Raw genomic sequence first — 11,587 nt, forward strand, 5'->3', positions numbered from 1 at the left:
GATACGTTCGTCTGAGTAACAATTAGGTGCACGACATTACATATTTGTTATTGCACAGTGCATTTGCCTTATTTAAATTTTAGCCTAAGCCAGTTGTCAGAGTAACTTGAATAGTACAGTTAATGTATTCGTAAAAATATTTGGAAGATTTAGAAATTCCATTATTTAACCGAGGCAACAATCACCACGGCTCCGGCGCGAAGACAATAGGCTTTTGTGATCAACTGTCAGTACTCGACTGACGTACGAATAAGTTTAACATCGAAATAAGACAGTCTAATATTCTTCTCGGGTATGCAGCCGGATCATAAAGTCTTCATGACACAATATTGGCGCGGTCCAACTGGCCGCCAACTTCAGGTGAGAGTACTGGTGCACGATCTCACCGGAAACTGACTTCCCAGCGCAAGCGGCGGCCCTTATATAGGCCCCTAAGACCCACAACGCGTGCGCGAGAAGGTGCCGTAACTGCCCTCTAGCGCAGTAGACATACCCCGCCGCCAGTGGTGGAAACAGGCGAAATCGAGATATCGCTGTGAAAAATAAAAAAAAAATATTCCTACGATCGAACCACAGACCGTTGTTTTTTGTCTGATAACACCGGGTCCCAAGTCTTACTTAAAAGATAACCCTTGTCTCTATTAATAAAATTGTCAGATAAACGAATCTCTATGGATTCTTTTAAAACACAGTCCCAATAGCGAGATGCAGGGACCACCATTTGTTTAACTCATAATCGAGGTGAATGGTTGTGTAGTTACTCAGAAAGGTTGGGTAACTGAACAGCATGTTGCTTTAAGACTGATTAACGTAAGTTTTCTGGTTACTACAGTGTGCAAGTCGTTCCCTTAGTAAAATTTTAGCTGATTGGCGTAAAAATTGGAAGTTCTCATTGGTGTCCCTTACCGTATTGTTGTAGAGTATGGCAAGCCTACTCATACACGGTGACTAGCAAACATTCCCTTCGAAGCTGTTGGTGTCCCTCTCATCAGTCGTTTTGTTTGGGTCCACAGCCACTTCGAAAATTATCTTATTTGTAGTACGGACTTTATTTCATTTCGCTGCGTATTAGCAAATTACTCGGTCTTGCGCCAGATGGTGGCTAGAATAACAAAAAATAAAACACACATTTTTTGCTACTTGTGTCTATATATTTATGCATAACTGACGAGGATGATGTTATTATTGTTCTTCTGAGTTATGCTAGACAGTGGCTAACAGGCCGAACCCTACGTAAAAAAAAAAAAAAAAAAAAAAAAAAAAAAAAAAAAAAAAAAAAGACTGGCGAAAGATGTACCAAAATGACTGTTTCACCAAGGGCTCGAGGCGAAATAACCAAAAACTTCTTAGAAACGTTGAATACAAAGAGTAAAATTTTAAATTAACGGGCATTTGATGAAACATTTTTATGTGGTGGAAACTGAGGTATGCATTTTTTTACGTTTTTATTATTTCTTGTGTGCTTGAAGTTCTACATTACTATAGTTGTTATAAGGATAACTACACTCATGCTCATAAAATAAGGATAATGCTGATACATGGTGAAACAATGCTCTGTGGGCTGTTTGCGGGGTTAAATCACCTCGGGGTATGACCATGAGGTGCACTGACCTGCGGTCGTCGCACGGTGGCGCTGGCAGCAGTCCAATACACAGAGGTGTGTTGGTGCATGTCAGAGTACGGTGCAGAAAGTAAGTGTACAGACGTTTGCAGACGTGCTAATGGTGACTGTATGTTGAAACAGGCTCAAAGAACACATTTTGATGACGTTATGAGGGGTAGAATACTAGGGCGACTGGAGGCTGGTTAAACACAGCAGGTCGTAGCACGGACCATCAGTGTGCCTCAAAGTGTGATCTCAAGATTATGGCACCGATTCCAGCAGACAGGAAACGTGTCTAGGCGCTACAGTACGGGACTTCCACAATGTCAACACCACAAGAAGACCGATATCTCGTCATAGTGCCCGCAGACGGCCACGGAGTACTGCAGGTAGCCTTGCTTGAGACCTTACCGAAGCCACTGGAACAGTTGTATCCAGACATTCAGTCTACAGACGACTGAACAGACATGGTTTATTCGCCCGGAGTCCTGCAAGGTGCATTCCACTGAAACCCTGGGTCACAGGAGAGCCCGTAAAGCCTGGTGTCAAGAACACAGTACATGGTCATTGGAACAGTGGTCCCAGGTTATGTTCACTGACAAGTCCAGGTTTAGTCTGAACAGTGATTCCTTCCGGGTTTTCATCTGGCGTGAACCAGTAACCAGATACCAACCCCTTAATATCCTTGAAAGGGACCTGTACTGAGGTCGTGTTTGATGGTGTGGGGTTGGATTACGATTGGTGCACGTACAGCCCTGGACGTCTTTGATAGAGGAACTGTAATAGGACAGGTGTATCGGGACGTCATTTTGCACCAGTGTGTCCGCCTTTTCAGGGGTCCCACCTTCCTCTTGATGGATGATAACGCACAGCCCCACCGAGCAGCCATCGTGGAGGAGTACTTTGAAACAGAATATATCAGGCAAATGGAGTGGCCTGCCTGTTCTCCAGACCTAAACCCATATAGTATGTCTGGGATGCTCTCGGTCGAAGTATCGCTGCACGTCTTGACACCCCTAGGACAGTTCAGGAGCTCCGACAGGCCCTGGTGCAAGAATGGGAGGCTATACCCCAGCAGCTGCTCGACCACCTGATCCAGAGTATGACAACCCGTTGTGCGCCCTGTGTGTGCATGGCGATCATATCCCATATTGATGTCGGGGCACATGCGCAGGAAACAGTGGCATTTTGTGGCACATGTGTTTCGGGACGGTTTTCTCAATATATCACCAATACCGTGGACTTACAGATCTGTGTCGTGTATGTTCCCTATGTGCCTATGCTATTAGCGCCAGTTGCGTGTAGGGCCACGTTGTGTGGCACCACATTCTGCAATTATTCTTATTTATGAGCATGAGTGTAGATTATCTCGCCATGCTCGGGAGAATATGGTACTAATTAACGGGTACTGCAGTAAAGTGACTGCTCAGATCTTGATGTAAGCGGAAATGAATAACGTTACGTTATATTATACATGTGAAGCACTAACCTAGACCTAATTTTTGATACAGATAACAACGATAATTCGGGTAGCGTAAAGTCTATTCAGTGGTTTAATTCTATTTTTAAGAATATAACCAGTGTTGTAATGCGCAATATGTGTGCGTGCTTGCTGCAGGATAGTGAAAGACTAGACAATGCAGACTATGGGTTGAAATTTCACTGGAGTGACTGTCGTGGTTAACTGAATTTGTAACTCAGCGAAGCTCTCCCACGGAACTGCAGGCTTTGCAAAAAAGAGAAGAGAATCGCTGGGCAGGCGGAAAAGATGTGAGCCTTCCAGGCTGAAGAAGCCCACGCGGAATTTGAAAAAAAAAAAAAAATGTTCAAATGTGTGTGAATTCTTATGGGACTTAACTGCTAAGGTCCTCACTCCCTAAGCTTACACACTACTTAACATAAACTATCCTAAGGACAAACACACACACCCATGCCCGAGGGAGGACTCGAACCTCCGCCTGGACCAGCCGCACAGTCCATGACTTAAGCGCCCAAGACCGTTCGGCTAATCCCGCTCGGCGCGGAATTTGAACTAGATAGGCTGAAGGAGGAAAAAGATCTTGGAAAGTGGGTAAAGGTAAGAAGCAATGGGCGAAAGGGGGATAATTCTTCAACTTCATCTACATTTTAGCTAAGAGTGTCGAATAAATTTGTTACCCGAAGTAGGAGGGAAAGAGCTTCATCCAGCCGCCGGTCATAGTAGGGTGCAGCAGACTTCTAGGAAAGAGACTAGGTTGGTTCAAAAAATGAGTGGGAAGAAAAATGCTGCTAGGTAGTAACAATGCGGAGGAGGGGCCAAAGTGGAGGGGGGGGGGGGGGGCGTAGCCCACATGGTACAGGACAAATCAGGAACAGGGTACCAGGTCACAAGTACTGTGAAGCCAAGTACAGGGTGTTTCAAGAATGACCGGTATATTTGAAACGGCAATAAAAACTAAATGAACAGCGATAGATATACACCATTTGTTGCAATATGCTTGGGACAACAGTACATTTTCAGGCGGACAAACTTTCGAAATTATATTAGTTACAATTTTCAACAACAGATGGCGCTGCAAGTGATGTGAAAGATATAGAAGACAACGCAGTCTGTGGGTGCGCCATTCTGTACGCCGTCTTTCTGCTGTAAGCGTGTGCTGTTCACAACGTGCAAGTGTGCTGTGGACAACATGGTTTATTCCTTAGAACAGAGGATTTTTCTGGTGTTGGAATTCCACCGCCTAGAACACAGTGTTGTTGCAACAAGACGAAGTTTTCAACGGAGCTTTAATGTAACCAAAGGACCGAAAAGCGATACAATAGAGCGTCTGTTTGAAACATTTCAACGGACTGGGAACATGACGGATGAACGTGCTGGAAAGGTAGGGCGACCGCGTACGGCAACCGCAGAGGGCAACGCGCAGCTAGTGCAGCAGGTGATCCAACAGCGGCCTCGGGTTTCCGTTCGCCGTGTTGCAGCTGCGGTCCAAATGACGTCAACGTCCACGTATCGTCTCATGCGCCAGAGTTTACAGCTCTATCCATACAAAATTCAAACGCAGCAACCCCTCAGCGCCCCTCAGCTGCACGAGAGACATTCGCTAACGATATAGTGCACAGGATTGATGACGGCGATATGCATGTGGGCAGCATTTGGTTAACTGACGAAGCTTATTTTTACCTGGACGGCTTCGTCAATAAACAGAACTGGCGCATACGGGGAAATGAAAAGCCCCATGTTGCAGTCCCATCGTCCCTGCATCCTCAAAAAGTACTGGTCTGGGCCGCCATTTCTTCCAAAGGAAGAAACGATTACTGCATCACGCTATCTGGACATTCTTCGTGAATTTGTGGCGGTACAAACTGCCTTAGACGACACTGCGAACACCTCGTGGTTTATGCAAAATGGTGCCCGGCCACATCGCACGGCCGACGTCTTTAATTTCCTGAAAGAATATTTCGATGATCGTGTGATTGCTTTGGGCTATCCGAAACATACAGGAGGTAGCGTGGATTGGCCTCCCTATTCGCCAGACATGAACCCCTGTCACTTCTTTCTGTGGGGACACTTGAAAGACCAGGTGTACCGCCAGAATCCAGAAACAATTGAACAGCTGAAGCAGTACATCTCACCTGCATGTGAAGCCATTCCGCCAGACTCGTTGTCAAAGGTTTCGGGTAATTTAATTCAGAGACTACGCCATATTATTGCTACGCATGGTGGATATGTGGAAAATATCGTACTATAGAGTTTCCCAGACCGCAGCGCCATCTGTTGTTGACAATTGTAACTACTGTAATTTCGAAAGTTTGTCTGCCTGAAAATGTACTGTTGTCCCAAGCATATTGCAACAAACGGTGTATTTCTATCGCTGCTCGTTTAGTTTGTATTGCCGTTTCAAATATACCGGCCATTTTTGAAACACCCTGTACTTGCCTTATTGTCAGCCAGGTGACAGAGGAAATCGGAAAATTGCGCAGTGGTTTTTGGAAAGAGCATCAGGTTATTACAGTAGTTAGAGGAGGGAACAGCCTGACTAAGAATAGCAATTACGCCATTAGGGGTGACCTGGATGAAACAGGAGCAGCAACCACACACACAGATGTGAGTTTTGCGGAGGTTCTGCAGTACCGTGGCCAGCCCTGGATTAACAATGCAGGTTGGTGCTGACTGTAAAGGGAGTGTGCTTTAAATGGGAGATGGGGTATACTAGACTCAGTCTACATCTGCATAGGAGAGAGAAAGGCAGACTGAGCTTATTGCAGGTGATATATGGGGGCCACCAACGGCGAGCAAGAGCACTGTGGTTCCTGGTGTCAGAGGGGCGCCTTTGTTTAATGAGGGGAAACAGGACTGGGCCACCTCATTTTCGAATGAAATTAATATAACAGAAGAGCCCCACAAAACGATTAAAATTGCACAGAAACTTAAGGTTAATTTATTTCATCAAAATATTGAAAGACTGAGTAATGAGACAGAAGAAACTTTTGTCTTTTCGGGAATTGTAGAGTGCTCTGAAAAGATAGACTTGCTCTTCCTGTGTATGCACCACATAGCCAGAGGTTAGATAAGTTGCATATAAATGATTACACTGTAGCAGCTGACTGATGCAGATCTGACATGAGAAAAGGAAAAGTTCCTACATGTACACTCCTGGAAATTGAAATAAGAACACTGTGAATTCATTATCCCAGGAAGGGGAAACTTTATTGACACATTCCTGGGGTCAGATACATCACATGATCACACTGACAGAACCACAGGCACATAGACACAGGCAACAGAGCATGCACAATGTCGGCACTAGTACAGTGTATATCCACCTTTCGCACCAATGCAGGCTGCTATTCTCCCATGGAGACGATCGTAGAGATGCTGGATGTAGTCCTGTGGAACGGCTTGCCATGCCATTTCCACCTGGCGCCTCAGTTGGACCAGCGTTCGTGCTGGACGTGCAGACCGCATGAGACGACGCTTCATCCAGTCCCAAACATGCTCAATGGGGGCCAGATCCGGAGATCCTGCTGGCCAGGGTAGTTGACTTACACCTTCTAGAGCACGTTGGGTGGCACGGGATACATGCGGACGTGCAATGTCCTGTTGGAACAGCAAGTTCCCTTGCCGGTCTAGGAATGGTAGAACGATGGGTTCGATGACGGTTTGGACGTACCGTGCACTATTCAGTGTCCCCTCGACGATCACCAGAGGTGTACGGCCAGTGTAGGAGATCGCTCCCCACACCATGATGCCGGGTGTTGGCCCTGTGTGCCTCGGTCGTATGCAGTCCTGATTGTGGCGCTCATCTGCACGGCGCCAAACACGCATACGACCATCATTGGCACCAAGGCAGAAGCGACTCTCATCGCTGAAGACGACACGTCTCCATTCGTCCCTCCATTCACGCCTGTCGCGACACCACTGGAGGCGGGCTGCACGATGATGGGGCGTGAGCGGAAGACGGCCTAACGGTGTGCAGGACCGTAGCCCAGCTTCATGAAGACGGTTGCGAATGGTCCTCGCCGATACCCCAGGAGCAACAGTGTCCCTAATTTGCTGGGAAGTGGCGGTGCGGTCCCCTACGGCACTGCGTAGGATCCTACGGTCTTGGCGTGCATCCGTGCGTCGCTGCGGTCCGGTCCCAGGTCGACGGGCACGTGCACCTTCCGCCGACCACTGGCGACAACATCGATGTACTGTGGAGACCTCACGCCCCACGTGTTGAGCAATTCTGCGGTACGTCCACCCGGCCTCCCGCATGCCCACTATACGCCCTCGCTCAAAGTCCGTCAACTGCACATACGGTTCACGTCCACGCTGTCGCGGCATGCTACCAGTGTTAAAGACTGCGATGGAGCTCCGTATGCCACGGCAAACTGGCTGACACTGACGGCGGCGGTGCACAAATGCTGCGCAGCTAGCGCCATTCGACGGCCAACACCGCGGTTCCTGGTGTGTCCACTGTGCCGTGCGTGTGATCATTGCTTGTACAGCCCTCTCGCAGTGTCCGGAGCAAGTATGGTGGGTCTGACACACCGGTGTCAATGTGTTCTTTTTTCCATTTCCAGGAGTGTATTAAGACAGAACACAAGTTCAAAAACATGGGACACGTAGATTCTATAATGATCATCACATAGAAATATGTGCTTATGAATTAGTACTCAAAAATAGTTCACTTTTAGTTGTAACAGTATATAGATCTTCACTGGGAAATTTTGAACTGATGGATAAAAGGAGACAGTACGGGCCCTAATGGATAATGTTTGCTTTAGTGAAGCTCAAAGTAAGAGAATAACTGTTGATTCTGTAACAAATGCGCTCTTTGATCACGATGTACAGTTAATTAGGATAAAAATCGTAGTGCATTTCAGTATGGACACTCTTCAGTGGAAATCAGTTAGAATAATTAATGACACCAGGACAAATGTTTTTAAGAGAACTTTACATGACATGACCTGGGATGAAATTTTTAATAAACCAATTACAAACATAAAATTTCATCTCTTCCAAGATAAATTCATATCATTATTTGAAAATAGCTTTCTGATGAGTTAATCAGAAAGGACACTAAACTGTCATGTAAAAAGCCATGAATCACTATAGGAATTAGAATATCTCGTGCAAGGAAAGCGGAAATGTATCTCTTGGCAAGAACAAATAGGTATCCTGCAGTAGTTACACACTTCAAAAACTATTCAAAGTTACTGAGAAATGTTTTAAAAGTCAAAGAATATGTAGATACTGACAGAAATCGGTAATTTCGACAACAGACTTAAGGCTACATAGAATGTAACGAAATGAAAGACAGGGAAACTAGCCACAGAACAGTATAACGTCACAATTGAATTAAATGGATTGGCTGTAAATGAAAACCCAGAGCTAACAAATGTATTTAATAATCATTTCTTAAACATAGTAGAAAGCATAAGAACAAACAGTTCAACAGAAAAAGCACAGCAGAATGTTGAAAATGTAGCTCTCATACAGTTCAGTTATATAAATGTGTCACCAACTTTGTCTTCTGAAAAGAATAATATTATACATTCTCTCAAAAATGAAAGCTTATCTGGTTTTGACGGTATGTCCAATGGGGTACTAAAAATTTGTTCCCATATGAAAAGTCTGGTCTTATCTGAAGTTCGTAATGCTTCACTAACTCAAGGCATTTCTCCAGAGAGACTGAAATATGCCATTGTCAAAATCCATCTTTAAGAAAGATGGTAAGAGACATGTCAATAGCCGCGCGGGATTAGCCGAGCGGTCTAGGGAACTACAGTCGGGGACTGTGCAGCAGGTCCGGGCGGAGGTTCGTGTCCTCCCTCGGGCATGGGTTGTGTGTCTGTCCTTAAGATTAATTTAGGTCAAGTAGTGTGCAAGCTTAGGGACTGATTACCTCAGCAGTAAAGTTCCATAAGATTTCACACACATTTGGACATTTGACATGTCAATAACTGCCGACATGTTTTACTGCTGACAATTCTTTTTTAAATTTTGAGGTGGTGATGTATTCTAGAATAGTATCCCACCTTACTAACAATAATATACTCATCAAAACACCGTTTGGGTTTGAGAAAGGTCGCTCTACTAAGAATGTCATTTACATGTTCACACCCCAGATTAAATAATAAAATAGCGCCGGTTGGTATTTTCTGCGACCGATCTAAAGCATTTGACTATGTGAATCACAGTACTATCCAAGATAAATTGAAGTTCTATGGGACTAATGGTACAGCCAACGAATGGATAACGTCATATTCATCCAACAAAATGTATGCAGGAAGTTGCACTTAGTAATTCAACCTAGACAGGGGACATCGTTCTTACTGGGAAGAAATCACATATGGGGTTTCGCAATGCTCAAGTCTACTATCGTTGGTCATCTGTGTAAACGATATTCCGTCAAATACACAAGCAGTTTTAGTTCCTTTTGCAGATGACCACTAGAACTGTTATCCATCCAAGCATTCATCTGGAAAAAGAGGAATTGGTGAACAATGTCCATGAAGTATAACTGACTGATATTCTGCGAGTGGCCTTACCCTCAGCTTTAAAAAGATACAACGTATTCAGTTCTGAACATCTAGAGATACAACATCAGTGATAAGTGTAACACATGCTGAGAAAATAATAAGAGATTAGGTGGGAACTTAAAAATTCAGAGATGTCCATATTGAATATAATTTAAACTGGAAAATGCAAATTTTGGAACTCCTAAAACAACTCAGTTCAGCCACATTTGCATTTAGAATCATTGAAAATCTTGGCTAGAGATAAATCTGGAAGTTGACTTATTTTGCGTATTTTATACAAAAATCTCAAATGGAATAATGTTCTGGGGTAACTAACCTTTACGAAAGACACTTTTCATTGCGCAAAAACGTTCTACAAGAATAATATGTGGTGCTCACCCACGATCATCTTATAGACATCTGTTTAAGAAGTTGAACATTCTGATTACTGCTTCATCCAATGATGTTTGCTGCAAATAATCCACAACATTTCTAAAGGAACAACGATGTACATAATTAGAATACCACAAGGAAAAATGACATTCATTACTTTGCATTAAGGTTGTCTTTAGCACAGAAGGGCCTGCCGAATGCTGCAACAAAACTTTTTGATCACTTACCAATGATATAAAATACCGGACAGGCAGCGAAGTAAAATTTCGGTACAAATAATGAAGAAAGTTTCTCCTTCATTCCTGTAGAAGAATTTCTATTGCTGTAATGTGTAAAAAGTGGTAGATAGGACTTACTAACTCACAACATCTTTATATCGTTTTTCGTTTTGGAAAAAAGTAACTAGAAAAGTTCAGTATATAATCATATGTTAAATTACTTTGCGATCTGAATGTAAAATGAGTCTTTCGGCATCATTGCTATCTGTTGGACAAAATCACCCATGGAGCATGAAACCAACTAAGTAATTAACTAGGATACTTTATTGTATGGTTATATGATAGCGGAACAAACACTTGTAGCAGTTACTTCTGTAAAATGTCTGGGAGTATGCGTATGGAACGATTTGAAATGGAATGATCATATAAAATGGCGGGTGCCAGGTTGAGATTCATTGGGAGAGTCCTTAGAAAATGTAGTCCATCAACAAAGGAGGTGGCTTACAAAACACTCGTTCGACCTATACTTGAATATTGCTCATCAGTGTGGGATCCGTACCAGATCGGGTTGACAGAGGAGAAAGAAACGATCCAAAGGAGAGCGGCACGTTTCGTCACAGGGTTATTTGGTAAGTGTGATAGCGTTACGGATATGTTTAGGAAACTCAAGTGGCATACTCTGCAATAGAGGCGCTCTGCATCGCGGTGTAGCTTGCTGTCCAGGTTTCGAGAGGGTGCGTTTCTGGATGAGGTATCGAATATATTGCTTCCCCCTACTTACACCTCCCGAGGAGATCACGAATGTAAAATTAGAGAGATTCGTGCGCACACGGAAGCTTTTCGGCAGTCGTTCTTGCCGCGAACGATATGCGACTGGAACAGGAAAGGGAGGTAATGACAGTGGCACGTAAAGTGCCCTCTGCCACACGCCGTTGGGTGGATTGCGGACTATAAATGTAGATATAGATGAACTAATTTCAACAAACATGTACAATGAAGTTCGTCAGAAAATTTTTAAATATTGGTTTTGTTGTTTTCTTATCATAAGGCCCCTTGATAATTCCCAAGGGGCCGTGAAGTGCTTATGCCAATGCCAATGACAAGAAATAAAGTATTAATTTAAAAAATGAAAGGAGTCTCACACACGAAAACAGTTTGTGTCAACGTCTGACTAATTCTTTATTCCCTCAAAATACGCAGACCACAAGACAGCTGCCATTTCAAAAAACACGCTGCTGGGTATGGAGAGTATAGGCTGTAAGAAACACAGCTGACCATTGAGGTAACTGAACGTGTCGTCAAACATGTCCTGTGGGTCAACATCGCTCTTACACTCGATTACAGCGTGTTGATTAAAGGAAAATTTCATTCAAAAACCAGCATTAAT

The 11,587-nt window shown here is 44.0% G+C and overlaps 1 protein-coding gene across 1 annotated transcript in view; it reads left to right on the forward strand.

Annotated features, from left to right (window-relative positions):
* LOC126291893 (1,5-anhydro-D-fructose reductase-like) overlaps nucleotides 1-11,587 on the forward strand; it is a 52,866-nt gene that overhangs the window by 373 nt on the left and 40,906 nt on the right. The window lies entirely within an intron of this gene.

The sequence above is a fragment of the Schistocerca gregaria genome, chromosome 9, assembly GCF_023897955.1.
Source record: "Schistocerca gregaria isolate iqSchGreg1 chromosome 9, iqSchGreg1.2, whole genome shotgun sequence".
NCBI lineage: Eukaryota > Metazoa > Arthropoda > Insecta > Orthoptera > Acrididae > Schistocerca > Schistocerca gregaria.